General features: G+C 37.4%; 1 protein-coding gene across 3 annotated transcripts in view; it reads right to left on the bottom strand.

Moving 5' to 3' along the window:
- Positions 1-18,952, bottom strand: part of CDIN1 (CDAN1 interacting nuclease 1) — a 206,722-nt gene that overhangs the window by 156,619 nt on the left and 31,151 nt on the right. The window lies entirely within an intron of this gene.

Below are 18,952 nucleotides of genomic sequence, written 5' to 3'. Positions count from 1 at the left end.
AGCATTCTAAATTTAGTTTGTTAGCGGACAGGTATCCTCTTCTGCAGCTATCTCAGAGTCAGGGGGGAAAACTCTGGTCTTCCCTAGAAGTAGCACCGCGAGACCACTGGAACATTCCTACTGACACTAGCGGGCTTTGAAAAGAGAGGCTTTCACAGCAGAAAGCCGAGGTCCTGGGAGTATGTCATTCCCAAAGATGGCCAGAAGCCTTATGCATCCAAGACGCCACACAATGTCAAACACCTGGCAGCGAAACAACCTGGAAAACACTCTTCCCAAGTGGGAATGTGCCTCTCACAACTGTGAACGTTTAGAAATAGAACGGAATTTTTTTTTTCTCTAAAAAGCAATCAATATCCTACTGCTACTCTTTTTGATTGCCCTCTGTAGATATCTCTACCTTATCATATCTTGAGAACAATTAATTATTTCTGATATATTTTCCTACCAAATGCTATCTGAACAAATTACAATGTTAATAATTTGACTTTTATGGTGCACCAAAGCACTATGAATAATTAAAATTTTTCTATGCGTGAATGAAACCTCTTAAGCTCATCACAGGTAATTTGGAGAGTGTGAAATAAAAACAAGACACCATATTTCTTTACTCGCTGCCACTGTGTTGTCATCTGCACACCATCACCAATTTGGCTTCGAAGCCCTTTCCATTCTCATCAGACTACAAAAAAATAGGTTAAAAAAACCCACAAACACTGTAAAAGTTTAGCAAGGAAAATCAATCATTACTAAAGAATTGCTTTAATAACTCAAAGGCACTGAGATTGAATAAAAATTATAAAACAATTATAAACTCACTATAGTCCAATTTTTTCAGTTTCCCTTTAAAAATGGAAGCTACCTTTGAAAGAGCGAATTTTACACATAAAATCTTCCTATTATTTCTGGCTTGCCTGAACTTCATATGAAATCAGATACCCCAGTAGGGTTTCTGACAACCAGTGTCTGAAAAAAAAATGGCAAAATTAAGCCCAGATCCTTCCGTACTGAATAAGTCAATACATGAAATATTTATGTGCAGTAAATAGACCCCCTCCTCATTGTACAGCAAAATATATTTAGGTCAGCCATTTAATGATAGACAAAATGTCAGTCTCCAAGGTCAGAAAATATGATGGAAATAAATGTGCTTGTAATGGGCAAGTTGGAGACCAATGACTAATAAGGAGGAAACAAAACTGTGAATAAAACAAGAGTGTAACTGTGGACGCCCAGAATGGGAGAGTAAGAGACAGCTGGAGAAATAAGTTCAGGAATAAGCAGTTTCAGAGTGAGAAGTTGGTCAACAGTTGAGAGTACTGTAAAAACGGAGGATGAGATAATGTGTTTAGCCAGGAAGCTATCTTTAAACTGTTTAGAAGTCAATTCAGCATCAACTGTGGACAGAGCCTATGGAGTAACCAACGGCCAATGGGGTTAGAGAGGAGATTCCAGGAGGAGGTAAAAACTGGCCTAGACATAAAGAGAGCAAATAACATACTTAGCATAGTAAAAAAGACTGCCAGACCTGGGTCCAAAATCCTTTGGGTTTGGTTGACTAGACAAAGCTGTAGAGAGCTGAATGTCCTCTGCCAGTTTATTTGTCAACCAAGCTGGGTTGTGCCTGCTAAGCTTATAGAAGACTCACACCGTAAAGAGCAGGGAAGTATTAGTGTAACCAAGGCATTGACTCCAGCGTATATCATTTGTTATTTTCCTCTGGAGTGTTAATCCTGAGAAGATATTCCAAAGGGAAGGAGGCAAGTAGAGGTTAGAGCAATCATAGTCTTCAAGGGTACAGCTCTGAAGAGCTTACCACGTTTGCCCTTCCCCCACAGCAGCCTCCCAGTGTTGGATCTGATTGGCTAAGAGTGCAGAAGTTTTGGTATAAATTCAACAATCACCAGGTTCACAAGGAATATGGTTTTCAGCTAAAGAAGAGGGGAGAAAAGGACATGAGTAACTGAAAAGTCTATCTTGGACACCACAGTCAATCAGTCGGCAGTACTCACTGTGCATCTATACTGTCCTGAGGTCATGGGTAGGGGGAAATATACCATCACGATAAAAAAAAAAAAGAAAAAAGAAGAAAGAAAGAAAGAAAGAAAGAAAGAAAGAAAGAAAGAAAGAAAGAAAGAGAAAGAAAGAAAGAAAGAAAGAAAGAAAGAAAGAAAGAAAGAAAGAAAAGAAGAAAGAAAGAAAAGAAAAGAAAAGAAAAGAAAAGAAAAGGAAAAGAAAAGAAAAGAAGAGAAGAAACTAAGTAACCAACTTAGAGGAAACTTTCAACATGTATGTGCAACCAAAAAAGCAAAAATTAGAACACTGTCAAGTACCAACGTATTTTTTAGGGATCTAGTGAAGCAAATCACACTCTGAATCCTCACATATTTCAAGACTACACTGGCTTTGGAGCCTAGATGTGTCACTTAGCGTATATGTGTTTTAGATTTACATGTTCAAAAACAGAGTCACTTAGGGGCGCCTGGGTGGCACAGCGGTTAAGCGCCTGCCTTCGGCTCAGGGCGTGATCCCGGCGTTATGGGATCGAGCCCCACATCAGGCTCCTCCGCTATGAGCCTGCTTCTTCCTCTCCCACTCCCCCTGCTTGTGTTCCCTCTCTCACTGGCTGTCTCTCTCTGTCAAATAAATAAATAATCTTAAAAAAAAAAAAAGAGTCACTTATTTTGCACAAATGACCAAGATACATTATTAAAACCTCTTCAAAAATCAGTTTTGTCTTTTTTTACCATGCTACCCTCCCAGATTAAGCACCTTATCCTGCAGCTTTCTGAAAAAAGAAGAGGAAGCTGGGGGACCCCTAGAATGGCTATGCAAAACCTTGCCCAAGTCATGTGAGTGGCTACACGGAGCAGGAGCAGTCATACTGCAGCAGTGGGGAAGCAAGCATGAGGTCAGAGCCAACACAATGAGGATGGTGGCACAGAAGAGGGAAAGAGCCCGGGGCCTTGAGAACATTGTTGAGCTGCTCAAGCAACCACGAACTGAACTGACCATGTTCCATACTTCTTCTGAGTAATAATATATGCCTTTATTCTTAACCTTCAGAAAGAAGAAATAAACCCACTCCAGTTTCTATGTGTCCTGGAAATAGGAGACATAATAGAGGGAGGAGGAGAAAAGGTACTCCATCATGATGGCACGTGTATGCAATGTGCTACTTGGAAAGGACTGTCCATTTTTGTACTTTCTAATTCTCTTCTTAGCTGGAAGTTACTGTATTTGGCTTCCTTAAAATTGTTCCTCTGCCTGTCACTGTGTCACTAAATTGATGTGCCCAGAGATCATAAATTGGGGGGTGTGTATATGATTTTTCCATACAGATTTTAAATTCTTACAGGGTACTATTTACTCTCACTTTACATTGCATTCAGGACTCTTCAAACCCGATATATGAAAAGGTGATATACCAGCTCCCCATTCAATATTTAATTCAACATGTCCCCAGATCTGTCCAGCTAAGATATTCAGTGACCTGAAGGATATTAGAGAAAATGAACATCAGAGGGGTTCATGAGTGCTGCAGGACTCAGCACAGTCCTAGTTGCAATTCAACTTTCATATAAGGGGGAAGTCCTCACGTTCCCAGGTGGAGACTTATAGAAAAAAAAAAAAAAAGGAATCTTAAGGAATAAGATACCACACATTTTATGTTCTTCCTCTTCTCAAGTACCCAACCTCTGAAAAAAGACCATAAAAAAGTAAATACCATTATTTAATTTCCAAGCTCCTTTTGCTACAGAATCTGGGAAGCTTAAATGTCTACACTTTACTGAGCTCAAAATTCTTTGAGCAAAATAAATATTATTTCTGGGACTCAGAAAGCAGTAAACTAATTCAAAGGGAGATGAAGCAGGATATTCCTACAAAGAAAGAGACTTGAAGACCTCATGGTTACGAGGCACAATCCTCTAAGTCTGTGAAAGAACGCAGTGGAACACTGGCTGTATGTGGTTAATGATTCAGAGTACTTGTCAAGGAAGGTCTTCTATGACAGCAATACACCTGCCCCCCCTCATTGCACCTTCCTATACACCTGCACACAAATTTCAAATGGAGACCCTTTTTCCCCTTCTAAAATCAAAATGAAATTTAATAAGATAGCAAGACTTGGTACAAAAAATACCACTTTTTTTTTTCAGGAACATATAATGCAAAAATGGAAAGAATCTGGAGAGAGATTACTGATACTCTGATACTGGGGGTGAGGGGAGGAGCATACAGAAGGAGAAAAATAGTTAAATTCAAGAAATAGAGAAATATTTATGCATTCTACCTACCCACCCCCCAATTTCCTCTCTTCCCAACTTTCAACTTTATACCAAGGTTGCAGACCATATTCTATGACCAATCATGGCAAATATTCCCATAAATTAGTATACAGATGGCAGCATTAAGCTTAGCAATAATCAATTATCAAAAAGAAAATTTTTGAAAGACTACAGGTGTTACATATATGAAAAAAGAGTAATTGTCTCAGGCTCTTAACTAATCTTGCTGGTAACCTGAAGTCACGAATAAAACAGCTCTACAAGAGCTAAAATTTATATGGATATTTACTTTGTCCTAGAAACTACACTGGGCACTTTGTTTTACCCCCACAACAATCCCCTGAGGTAGGTACTATTATCTTCCTTATTTTAAAGATGTGGAAATGAAGGAAGAGAAGTTAAGTAATACACACAACTGCTTATTTGTGGAGCAGGGAATCAAAATCCTGGTCCAACTCCCAAACCCAAACTCTTCATCTCAGTGCCAATCTGCCTTTCCAACAGTTCCCAGAAATCAGTTCTACATGTCATGTGTACTAATACCCCTGCTTGAGCATTTATATGGTATCACATTACACTCCAGACACCCCTGCAAGGTAGGCACTGTTGCTCTTTTAATAGGAAATTGAAGCCACGGATGTTTTGAGCAAATTCTGTGGCTTTAGACAATATTCCCTTAAAAAAAAAAAAAAACCCAAAAAACAAATTGCAGTTTTCCTTTAACTAGCTACATAAAAATGCTCTTCTTTTTTGTGTTGAAAGATAAAGGAACTATTGACTTCAAAAAACAATCTAGGATTAAAAAATTGCTGGATCGTTTCCATTATTCCCACTGCAGTAAGGTATATTTTGTTAATAACCACATCATTGCCTCAAGTGTCTCTATGTGACTGCATATATGTCTTTTGCTCAAAATGCTATTTACTGCATACAAAGCAGCTTTAAATCCTTCCCTGAACAACACAGTATAAATAACCCAGTCTTCTCTATAGAGGACAACACCCTCTACAAGTGTTAATTAAATAATATTTAATGAAGTTTCCTAGTTATGAAATAGTATATAGTCTGTGTAAAGTGCAGAGATGCCCATTGTTAGCATTCTGGCATATAAGCTTCCTGGGTTTTTACTCTGTGTCTGCTGTGAGTGTGCGTGTGCGTGTGTGTGACTATGCACACACATAAACATTTTAAAAATAATGTTTTTAACGTACTTTTTTGTCACATGTCTTCATTATGTAAGATATTAACATTTATCTATGCCATATTAACTCTTGTTAAACTATTTTTTTTTGTGAATAAGACACATAAGAAAAAAAAACCAGAACAAATGTACAGCCAATGAATATATAAAAGATGAAACCACATAGAGCCACATAGAATAAACAAAGAGAACACTGCTAGCATCCCAAAAAGCACGCTACTCACTCACCAACCCTTTCCGCTCACAAACAAACCTGATCTCTATGCTCATCTCTGTCTTACTCTTCTTTATAGTTTTACCACCCAAATAAGTATCACTAAGTTGTATAGGTGTGCTTTGCCTGTGTGCAAACTCCACATTAATGGAACCACGCAGTGTGCTCTTCTGTATCTGGCCCCTTCGTGGGACAGTATGTCTGTGAAAGTCATCCATGCTAATTTAAGCACAGCTAAGTCTTCCTCGGTGTTATGCAGTGTATCCTATTGTATAAGTAGGTACCACATTTATCTCTTCTATTGTTGACGGACATCTGAATGGTTTTCAGTCTTTTGCTAATGAAAATAATGCTGCAGTGAACAATCCTGCAGACCTCTTGATGCACACGTGCACACATTTCTAAGGAGTATAGATGTGGGAGTGAAAGTTTGGGTCCATCTCTAGCATCAGTAGATACTGTCAAACAATTTTTCAAAGTGTTTGCAACAACTTTAAAATTCCACCGACTTTAAAGGGAAGTCCCCATTGCTAATCATCCTTGTCACATGGCTTAGTGCTTAGTCCATAGCTCGCCTTTTCATTTTCTTTATGGTATCTTTTGAAGTGCAGAAGCTTTTCATTTTGATGGCATTCAATTCATCAATTCTTTAATTTGATTACTCATACTTTCTGTGTCTCTTCTAAGAAATCTTCGCCTACCTATAGTCATGAAACTATTTTCATATGCTTTCTTTTAGAAGCTAAATAGTGTTAGCTCTAACATTGAGGCCTATGATGTATCTTGAATTAAATCTGTACATTGATAGGAGATAGGAGTTGCAGTTTGTTTTTCTTAGTTTCATACAAATATCTCATTGACCACACACCATGTGCCCCCTGAATTATCACTATTGCCTCTGAGGAAACCAAATACCTGAAGGTCTATTTTGGGACTTTCTAATCTGTTCCATTAACTGATATATTTATCTTTACACAGATCCTACATTGTTTTGATTATTGTGGCTAAACAATGTATATTTAATTTAATTACTGATATATTTAGAATTAAATCAATCATCTTACTAAATGCTAATTGTCTTACCCACTTTACATTCCCCCCTCTCCTTTCTTTTTTTTTTTTTTTTAAAGATTTTATTTATTTATTCGACAGAGATAGAGACAGCCAGCGAGAGAGGGAACACAAGCAGGGGGAGTGGGAGAGGAAGAAGCAGGCTCATAGCGGAGGAGCCTGATGTGGGGCTCGATCCCATAACGCCCGGATCACGCCCTGAGCCGAAGGCAGATGCCCAACCGTTGTGCCACCCAGGCGCCCCAATCCCCCCCCCCGCCCCCCTCTCCTTTCTTGTCTTAGTTTCAATTGGTTTAATACTTATTCTTCATTATTGAACACTGGCAATTTGCAAGTTGTATATTCTTTACAAGTTATACCATTCCTTTAATGATTGTCCTACATAATCACATGCCTCCTCAAATGATCATGATTTATTATTAATTTTGATTAACTGTTGCATGGAAAATACAGAAACTTCACAACACTATCCACGGTTCTCCCCTCCTGCAACATAAGATATTATGGGCATTATTTTCATTCTGCATATATCCTACAGTCATAAGGCATTGCTATTGCTTTATATAGTCTCTGTTCATTCAGATATACCAACATATATATGGTATCACTGCCCTTCCTTCCTTCTCCACTCTTACATCTGGAATAACTTTCTTTTAAGAAATCCATCAGTACAGATGTGTAGGTGATGTCAAATTTTGATTCTTTCAATGATCATTCTTTCAGTGTCTTATTTCTCTACCTAGTTTCAGGATGTTTTTTTTATCTTTAGTTTTTAGGATTTTTAACGATAGTATTTATTTCCCTTTTTGCTTTGAATCTGTTGGACTTCTTAAGTATATGGCTGAATATCATTCATCATTTTGGGAATATTCTTAATCATTATTTCCTCCAACATTGCTTTAGCACTCTCCCTCCTCCTGAGACTCTAAATAAGAGTACTGAGCCTCCCCTTCCTATAACCTCTAACTCTTACTCTGTCTTCAAATGTTCCACCTTTTTGTTATTCTTTGCTATTCTATGTTATATTCCGGGTATTTTCTTCTGTTCTATCTTCCAGTTCACTAATCCCCTCTTCAATAATGTCTAATTTACTGTTAAATCCTTCGAAATTCGGTTTTTGTATTTTCCACTTGTAGACTTTCTATTTGATTATTTTTCAAATAAGTTCCCTGTAACATGCTTCAATATTCTTTCTAACTCCTTGAATAAAGTAAAATTATAAAAATTCTGTTAGCGTTCCAATAAGTAGAGACCCTTTAAGTCTATTTCTACAGCTTCTACTAGCTTTCATTCATGTTGTTATGTCTACTTATGTAACTGAGTATCTTTCACTATATGTCATTCTACTTGAAAAACTGCTTTATAAATAATTTGAAAACTAAAATGTTATCTTTCTCCAGAGATAATTCTGATTTGATTCTGGGAGTACTAGAAGTCTAGAATCAGCTTAGTCCAATTTCAGTATTAATTTTGGGGGCCAATGAGGTGAACCTCAAGCTGACATGTAGAGCTGTCTTACTGTCAGTTCATATTTACTCCTAGGGTATGGCCCTTCAGGGTCCTATCTCAAAGCTTGGGACATTTACATGAGCACCCACCTTTGCTGGGCCCTGATTCTTAAACCTTGTCTTCTAGCCCTATAAAGCTGTCAAAAGTTCTGCTCTGGGCTTGATAACATCTCATAAAAGGGTAAATAGTCCCCTAAAGCCCTTATTTTCAGAAATTAAAAAAATGCATTTCAAGCTAACTCATAGATTAAAGAAGAAATCATGATGGAAATAACAAAAATAGATAAAATTGAGCAATGATAGTGGTAATACCAACAGCTAGGAGAAATTTATTGCACAGATTAGATATTAGGGAGAAAAGAGAAAGGGACTGATTTTATTCTAGGAGATTCTAGGAAACTGGAGATCCTAGCAAACAAAATAAAAAAGGAAAAGAAATGTAATAAGAGAATCAAGAAGGAAGAACTGAAGAGGAGTTGGATAAACTGATCTTTAAGATTCTTTTCTGCTCTAAGTCCACCCTATTTCAAATGTTCCAATTTAGTTAGTCTTAAGTACCTAGATTCCTTTCCTTTCTAATTAAATTTAAATATTAACTTTTAGAAAGAGCCATAACATAAATTAGATAAAGAATAAGAAGCCTGGGCGACAAAAACTCAATTTCTTGTGCAAAACTAAAGGTCTGGTCATTTTCCTCTAAAGCAATCCCAATAACTTCAACACAATATATAAATACTAGATACATTTGTAAGAGGTGTTTCTCAATTCTTCCTACAATGATTTCTTCTGTTTTTTTTCCTTGTTTAATAAATCAGATTAAGCTACATTATAAGAAATGCTCAAATTAAGCTTGTGGTAATTTTATTATGAATGGAGAGAAAGAGAGAGAGAGAGAGATAATGATAGATGAATAACAATAGCCTATATTTATAATCTTTCCCTTGTTGATTAAAATTCAACTTACTTCCAACTCTACATAGAGTATTAGGTAGTATCTCTTTCACCACTTTCTTCATTTATTTCCAAGCATGCTCCTGTCTTCGTGAGTCACAACCTGACTACCTTTCAAACTATTGTCCCTCACTGATTCTCTTCAGGATCTAATGTCTTTATCTAGAAGCACTTTGATTCTATAAATTCTATTCAGCCTCCACCCCACAGCAATCTCACTTCTGCCCTCACTCCTTACCACAGCAATCTCACTTCTGCCCTCACTCCTTAACGGACACAAAGGTCACAGAGACCTCCTTATCACCAAACCCCAAAGACATATTTCTTATCCTAGCTGACCTCATGGCAACACTTTGCACTTCCTATCCCTCTTTTCTTAAAAATTGTTCCTCTCATGAATTCCAGGGCACTATTTTCTAATAACCTTCCTCCTACCCAGCATTTCAGGGCACTGTTTTCTAACAATTTTCCTCCTACCCTGCTAACCATCCCTTTCTCTCTTCCACTGTCTCCATATCCTCTTCTCTGCAGTTTCCCAGGGACATCTCTTAAACCTCTTCTCTTTTCATCTTACATGCTCATGCAGGTGAAGGCACTTCCAGCTATGTTCCGTAACGACTTCCATAACTCCCAAATGTATTATTTCCAGCCTCCATCTCTACTCAGAATCAGTCTCAATTTTATGGCTCCTTATGGGACTTTTCGCCTCTTTGGCTACAAGTTATCTTAAAATTAAATTTACCACCACCCACTTTCCCAGCAATGAGTTTCAGATCCAATTTCCCTTAAATCAATTATTTTTATAAACACAGATGCCTGAGCTAAAAATCTCTAGTCACTCCTGATTCTCCCATCCCCTTCACCCCTGAAACATCTAACAAGTCATCAAGTCTCATTAATTCTATCATCAAAAGTTGTTCACATCTGTCCCTACTCCCCTCAACTGCTAAAGACCTTCCTGAATCGCTTCCCTCGCTTCAGCTCTCTATACCCTTTAATCCAACCTCCAATTTACCAACAACGCTTCTAAAATATACATCTAATTATGTTCCCCTTTGGGCCTGAAAATCCCAAGAGGTGTCAACTACCTATATAACGAAGTTTGAACTCCTCGGCAATGCACACTTTAGGTCCCTTCTTTCTAACTTCTCACACTCTTCCCCACCTTCAAACCCCCAAGCAGTTTATAGCTTAATCTCACCACATCACTATAAATTACCATGTTCTTTATGGAGTCTGGAATGTTCTCTCTTTATTCTACCTGGGAGAACTTTCACTCTTTAGAGTAATAACTGGGCTCAGGATACTCATGTAGAACATATTATCACTATTGAATCAAGTTACTTTAGTGAAAAGAGTATGCCAAGAAATGAAATATCATAGGATTTTTAACCCCACCCTCTCATTTTAGAAAAGACAAAAGTAAAGATAATAGAGATGAAATGACTTACTCAACGTTATAGAAAATGTTATTTTACAGGTACAGGTAAATCAAGGAAAAAATAAGTTGCACTACAAGCAGGACTTAATGGAGTAATACTTTGTTTATGTCATTTTAACAGATGAGAATATCACATATTTTTGTTATTTCAGTAACTATAATGTATCTATGACTGATGTGTATAGGCTAAATCATAAATACAAATAAAAAATAAAATATGCTAGAACATATATTATATGACCAGGAGATCCAAAACCCACAAAGTCCCCACTTCTCACCACCAAACCATGTGATGAATGGGAAATCAAAATTATGAAGTTTTTCCTCCACGACAGTTCTTTTTTTCTAGCACAAAGGCAAAAATTTAAACATGAGCCTACAATATGGAAAATGATCATTTTTCCAGGTAATGTGTCATTTCCCCTGATTTAGGACCATTTTGCTGTCCTTCAGAATACTAGTTTTCTCCTACAAATTTCTGATAGACATCTTTACGTATTCCACAACTATTTTTTAAACAATGGGGAGCATCAAAAGCTGTACTGACAAGGAAGTACCAATAGGAACAATTGTTTTTATTCTGGAAGTGCTTAAAGCGTAATTGTGAAAAATCACTTAATGTTTCTAAGTCTTAGTTTCATCAACGGTACATAGAGTTATGACTTTAGAAACCATTTTCATCTTAAAAATTTTACGATTTTTATCAACTCTACAACTTCAAGGTTTACATTTATTAAATTTCTCTCTGCTTACAGCCCTAAAACTTTTAAGTATAGTTTATCAAAAAAATTGTGTGCCTTAGTCCTAATAATAATGACTTGTAATCATGTTGACATTAGACATTTCTTTGTGGGCCTAACATAACAGGTCTAGTCTAGGTCAATAGCTAGAGTGATTAAATTGTTTATTAAGACTTCTAACCATTTAAAGTAATCAGACCACAGGGTGAGAACATGAAGGAAAATAATTAACTCCTTTCATTCACCTGTGGTTATAAGGTACCACGTCCCCCAGTAGAGGTTAAATAATCACCTCTTGGGTCTAATACCACAACTGTTTCACTGCTGAAATCCCAGTCTCCCTCAAATTACCTTATTTTTTTGATACAAGACTGAAGACAGATGCTTAATAAAAGAGCCACCAGAATCTTACCTGAAAAGTTGATTTTAAAAAATTTGTATATTTACATGTAAAAATATATGCACATATAATAATATTCAAGCTAACAATCAGTCAAGTGTCGAAAGAGGGGTGTTTGTTGTTTTTGTTTGTTTGTTTTTTGTTTTTTTAGGAGATCTCCAGCTTGAATTAAATTATCCCAGGAAAAGAGACAAGCAGGCCATGAGGAACTAAAAGGGCTCCACTTCCTTGTAGCAACTTCAAATTGAACGATTGGTTTGGCTCTTAAGATTTTTAACACGGTGGCTGATGTTGTGGAAAATAAAGGTAATCCTTATACTTAAAATGAGGTTAGATTCAGAAGGGCATTTGTCAAAAGGGTTCAAAATACAAAATGAGATACCAAAAAACAATAGTATCAATTTTTATTACAGTGACAAAATCACTTCTCCGACAAACAACACTCAGCGTAATGCGGTAAGCAATCTATGATATTAGTACCATGAATGGGATGAGGTAACTATAACCACTAACCAATAATTGTTATCTTTCTATACCACCGTATCATTTGGCTTTTCTTCTGCAAAAGCCTTAGACCTAAAATAATACCAAATAACAGTGCTAAATTTTGCTCAGTAATATCCACTGCTAAAAAGATTACTGATTCTGATCCACTTCAGTTTTTTTTAAAACAGCTGTTTATCAAAAGCAAATAAATTAATTTTCCTTTCTCAAGTATTCACCTTAAAATAAAATTTTACCAAGTCATTCTGCCAACTCTGCATCATCATAAATGAAGGAACGAACATCTTCAGGCTAAAATTCTGTGACCATAAAGCTACTAGTCTATAGCTAACAAACATAATTGCTTTTGTAGGCTTTCCACAGGGTAAAAAAGTTTAGAATATTGTTTAAAGCCATTTAAACATTTTCTTATTCTTTTTTCTGTACAGAAGTATGTGGTCTGCACTCCTAACCTTTCTTAATTTAATAAGTCACAGAGACCTTATATAAAATCAGTAAAAATGATTGGCCAAATTCACTTTATAATTGTTACAATTTATAAAAATCACACTGTCACCTTTACCACTTTCTTCCTAAATAAATTTTCAGTTATATTAACATAATGGCATTAATAATTTCATACTCTTTTCCTGTTTTTTATTCTCTACTCCTCCAATTGCCAAACTGATGTTTTTCATTTAAGAATTTAACAAAAAAAAAAAAATGCAGGACTTTGCGTAAAGGTAACTTCCTGAAAACTTGGTGCTTTTACATAGCCTCACCAGTGATCCTATGAGGTCAAACAAACTATTTGAAGCCTCAGATGTTATATTTCCCCTACTGCATTAGCTTGGAAAAAAAAATGTAGATTTTCAGTCTTCTCTAAAAACATCATCATCATCATGATATGGACTATAATTAGTCCACAACCACCCCACTTTAATAATAAATGCTGAGAATATTAAAACAACAAATGGAATGCCTTAAAATGCATTAAGCTCTTCTCTTATTAAACACAAAATTTTAACTCTTAACCACAAGCCTTTTATTCTTAATTCACAATCAAATCCTTTTGGCAGTTAATCTCAGCACTTAATGTCATTCACTCCAATAAAACCAATTTTAAATGGCTGTAAGTGCCTTCCCTACTTCTCTGTGTGTCTTCAGGGAAACTAGAAGATGAACAGAGATGGACTTCAGTCACTATGACTATGCACAACACAATTACGCTTCCTATACACTAACTTCTGCTAGAATATCCTGTTTGTAACTTTTTCCCACTTCTGTTGAACTCCATCAGCCTAATAAAGAGTAGAATACTCAACAAATATCTACTCTCTTGGTGATCATGTGATGATGATGACAAAGATAACAGTGATGTTGAAGAACTTCTTAGGTATCAAGCTCTGCTTTCTTTATCATCACTAAAATAATAGAAGTAGTAGTATATTAGAAACTGAGGGGGAGGGGTGAAGTATCTTCTCCAAATTAACAGAGCCAGCACGTGGACATAGCTAGTTTGGCCTCAAATCCTATGTTCTTAATATGGAAACCAAGAAATAAAATTACTTTCAAGAACCAGTACTCTAACATCACATGACTCGTAGTTGCAAAACAACCTAGTTTCAACAACAATAAAAAATGTATCCTGCATCACAAACTTCCACCTTTTTTCCATTAAGTTCAACTCAGCAGATCTGAATTCATCAACCCAGTAAAGTTAATGTGCGACTGGTGACTTTAAATGAATATATCTTTAGCTATAATTTTTTTATTAAAAAGTTATTATAAAAATTATATATAAAGGTATATTTATACTATATTTATAATTAAGCTTTAAGTAAGCATATGTTCAAGGTCTATAAAAGAAGACGTAATTGTAAAAAATGTGTAAGTTTGGGGCTACAGGTGATTTCTTTATTTTTCTTTATTCTTTTTTATGGTTTTAATCTTATTTACATAAGAAATTAAAATTCAGAGAGGAAAATATACCTTTCCTTGCTATGTATATAATATCCTAAACATGTGACCGCATTTCATGTATGTTCCCAAAAAACACCATTAAACCAAAAAACATAACAGCAGATGCCCTTTATTCTACAGAATTGCCACTTATATTGTATACGATTCTTCCCAAATCTTGATGTGCCCAGTGCACAAGCAGCACCAAAGAGTTGTGTGCCTCAGTATTTTGCTATTAGAAGCTTCAAGTCTCTTCTCAGCATCAAAATGAGCTTCAGAGCCTTGCACCCCCTTCCCAGATCAGAGGAAGCCAGAAAGCTGGCCTTCCCTGACATAAGTGCCGCGGTAACTCAAGACGGCGCCCACCTGGGCAAGTGCCTGCCGTACCTGGTTCTTCCTAGAGCTACGTGGCCTCATCCTGGGGTCGACCCACAACTTCCAGACACACCCTAACATCAAGGAGGAAGAATGTGAGTACCTTCAGTACCTTAGGTTAAGTCCCATTTGCTGCTACACTGGCTCTTAGTTCTTCAGACTCAGCCTACAAATCACTGAGGTAAAATTTGCTTCCCAGACTTTTCGTGTAATGGGGATCCTGTTTTTACAAACCTCTCCAGTATTATGATTGCTGGAGAATTTGCTCTTGATAGGAACTTAAGTCCCATCCCTTGGCCAGCCTGAATGTTCGGTCCTGCTCCCTATGACAGAGGTCCCTGCACGAGCCTCTCTCTACTTCACAACACCTGCTCTGTCTGCTCCCAACTTGTTCTAGACCATTTAAAGGGGGAGAGGACATCTATGGGCAGGTCCATTGTCCCCACACATCCCACAAGCCTACTCCATTCCCCTGAGGAAAACTGGATCGTGCCCAGCTTTGCCCTACAAGTGACAGTAAAATGCTGAAAAATCCACTTGAATATCAACGCTTTCAGTTCTAAGACACACACATTGGGTAACGTACTGAAATCTATAAGCACACGGAAAAGGATCAAATGCAGGTGACGCTACGAAGAAAGAAACGAACACCTTTGTTTCAAAAGTTTTTCTCTTCAACTTTCCCACACATAAAATTCTAACCACTTATGGGTAGTCATCATTTCAATGAATTGTGTCAAATGAAAAGGGAAAAAGAAAGAGACATTCACCATGAGGCTAATTTATGGCCTCACTAAATCCAGCAGACTGAAGGATTTCATTTAGTCTATCATGAATTTTTAGACCAAAGCAATTCTATTAAAAGCCCTTGAAGAAAAACAAAACAAAACACACCTGAATCTGAACTTGTTAGGTCAGCCAACAAAACCTTTTCCTAAATATTATAACAGATATCACATTTTCCACAATTTTGAAAAGCTAACACCAAGGAATTCGTCCCTCTAAATGGGGGGGAGGGAGGGGAACAAAAGTAATTTTTTAAAAATAAAATTTTTCCCCATAAACTAAAACAATACATATAGTACTTTGTAATTTCATACATATAGTCTTAAAATAATACTAGGTATCAGTTGGGCAAGACTAACTTTACTATATGCAGATTAGAAAATGTAGGCTCAGAAAAATTACCAAAACATACAGAGAAGCATCTAGTTTCTAGAGGATTGAGCCTCTCGAAACTCAATCTTGTAACTTCAAGTCCTGGAGGTGCAGCTCCTTCCAGTTCACCTTTCCACCACGTCTAAGACGTGGCTCTCATCCTGATGGCTAAGAGAGTGGCGTCATCTTCATTCCAGACAATGAGATGAAGTTAGTCTATAATACGCTGCTTCTCACATTTTCCTGTACACTCATTTTCCTTTTCTGATGGTTTCTCTTTATATCCTCTCACTGGCCCAATGTTAAACACAGCTGAGACACTGCAAAGGCAAATGTTCTCCTTCAGAATTGTTTTTAGAACAAAAATATGAAGGAGGATAATCTGGCAGTTTCCAAAATGACTACATTAAACCTGAACTGTACCAGAATTCTGACAATAACACAATGTCCCAGGAAGAAAACCAGAGGAAACCATGTGGCTTCAAACTAAAAGGCAAACAAGCAAACAAACCCAGCTGAGAAAGCCTGTGTTCGTAAAAATTTTAATTTTAAGCATTCGAAAATGTACCTAGAAGGCTCTTTCACCGGCTGTTGGGGGCACTAGCACTGCTGTTCAACAGCTCTCAACAGAATTGCTTGGTCTAAGAGCTCATGAAACCTTTCAGACTTCTGGATTTACTGACCCCATAAATAAGTTTCATGTTGAGTTTTAATTTAAAGTATTCTTCCTGTCTTCATTGCTTTTCTTCTTTAGACTCTGAGTTCTTTAAGGCAGAGGTTCTTTCTATCTTTACATCTTTTAAATTTTACATCACCAACACTTAAGCACAAGATCTTACACATACTAATCTTTCAGAGGATGACCTAAAAGAATAAGCCTCCTCCTCTGATTCTTTGATATGTGCATACTTCCACACCAACACACATATCCACTGTAAGGGAAAATGCAAAAATACAGCAGCACACAGAACACAGAACAAATATTCATTAAGACAACGTTGGGACGCCTGGGTGGCTCAGTTGGTTAAATGTCTGCCTTCGGCTCAGGTCATGATCCCGGGGTCCTGGGATCTAGCCCTGCATGGGGCTCCCTGCTCAGCGGGGCATCAGCTTCTCTCTGCCTGCCGCCCCCCCCCCCGCCCCCCAGCTCCTGCTCTCTCTCCCTCTCTCTCTCTCAAATAAGTAAATAGAATTAAAAAAAAAAAAAAAAAGACAACATGTGAACACATGACAGAGATAACACTGGTAAAGGGGAAGACTTTTTGTTTCCAAAAACTGTGGTGCTTCAAATCAAGCAATTTCAAGCTTTATAAGAAAAATAAGAAACTAAGTGCTCCAAATTAATTTTTAAGGCCTAGAAATTCTGGCCATACCAAATACAAAAGAAACATGGAATCTGATTTAGGCTTTGCAGTCACTGTGAGAAGAGGACTACAATATCACAAAGTTCATACCAGTCATTATTTTTTTAAAGAGGTACCAACAGTGAGATCAATGATTTCAGGGAAACAATGTTCATGCCCAGACTGTGCATAAGGACACCTGAAAAGAGCACTGTGACCTGTTGCTTATATAATCAATTACCCCACCCTAACCCAACTCTCTACCTTTACAATAGACAGGTAAATCACGCAAATGAGCCATTGCAGGAAATCTGTAAAAGCCGTGTCTGAGCCTTCACTCAATGAGACCAAATCCAGAACCAGGCAAGTAGAGAAGCTGGGTATTATAAAGTGCTAACCTTACTGCAAAGCGGACTCAGCTGCAATCAGCAAGGCATGGCCTTTGAAAGAGCTCTGAATATGGGGAGCAACTTGGTCTGACCCACCGACCTTATACCCAGGATTCCAATCTGGTAAAACGCAGCATCTCTACCTTTGCATCAGATGGGGTGAGGTTCAGCTGCAAGGGATAGAAAACCCAAAATAACTATGGATTAAACAAGGAAGAAATCTGCCTCTTCCAGCACAGTAATTCTGATCCAGGAAAATCCTCGGTATTCAGGCTAGCATCCAGCTCAACACTCCATCATCTCTAGGGTGCAGCCCTCCCCTACGGTTAAGAGTGGCATCCAGAAGGCAAGAAGGAAAAGAATGTGAAGAAGAGAGAAGGGGCTGTCTTTTAAGGAAGGCTCCTGAAACTTGCACATACTTCACAACAGCCAGAACTCGGTCCCATGGCCATGCAGGTTGTGAGGGAGCTTCTATTCCGGGAAGTTGAATGCCTGGTTAAAACCAGGACCCTGTCAATATGAAATAGGGAAGAACAGATATCGGGAGAAAACAACAATTTCTGCCATGAGCACAGCACTCCACAAGTGAACTCAAGATTCACAAACGAAGCTGCTCTAATAATCCACACTGCACGTGGCTAAAAATTAACTCCCTGCTTCAAAGCTGCCTTGATTCTGCTTCTTTTTTTTTTTTTAAAGATTTTATTTATTTATTTATTTGACAGAGAGAGAGAGAGAGAGAGAGACAGCCAGCAAGAGAGGGAACACAAGCAGGGGGAGTGGGAGAGGAAGAAGCAGGCTCCCAGCACGGAGCATGGAGCCCGATGTGGGGCTCGATCCCAGGACCCCGGGATCACGCCCTGAGCCGAAGGCAGACGCTTAACGACTGCGCCACCCAGGCACCCCTGCCTTGATTCTTCTAACTCTGGTTTAATAAACCCAAGTCATTTTAAACTCTTGCTATATATTCCTTTGAGAGCACTCTCTAATCATTATCATAATGAATTTCATTTCTTAAACACCATTGGAGGGCAATAGACTTTAGGGTTGGAAATGCCACCAAAATAAATGACTTGTTATTCATTTGACAGAAGGTAAAGGCTTCTCTGTTTTTAGTTCAGGCATAATCCTCTTATCATTGAATAGTATAATATTTACCATCTTTGGAAAATAAGTATATTTTTTAAAAAATCAAGTCTTTTTAAAAATTTTTACTTATTATTTTTTTAGGCTCCATACCCAACATGGGGTTTGAACTCATGACCCTGGGATCAAGAGTCACATGCTGTATTGACTGAGCCAGCGAGGTGCCACAGAAATTAAGTATTTGATTCTCAAAACACAATTTTTTTTCCTCTTCTCTTCTAAGATAATAATAATATTGAGAAAATTTAAAAGCAACTGATTTTATGAAACATGGACATTTC

The sequence above is a fragment of the Ursus americanus genome, chromosome 36, assembly GCF_024610735.1.
Source record: "Ursus americanus isolate L20-20 chromosome 36, mUrsAme1.1.p, whole genome shotgun sequence".
Lineage (NCBI taxonomy): Eukaryota > Metazoa > Chordata > Mammalia > Carnivora > Ursidae > Ursus > Ursus americanus.
This window is presented reverse-complemented; position numbering and strand designations above follow the sequence as displayed.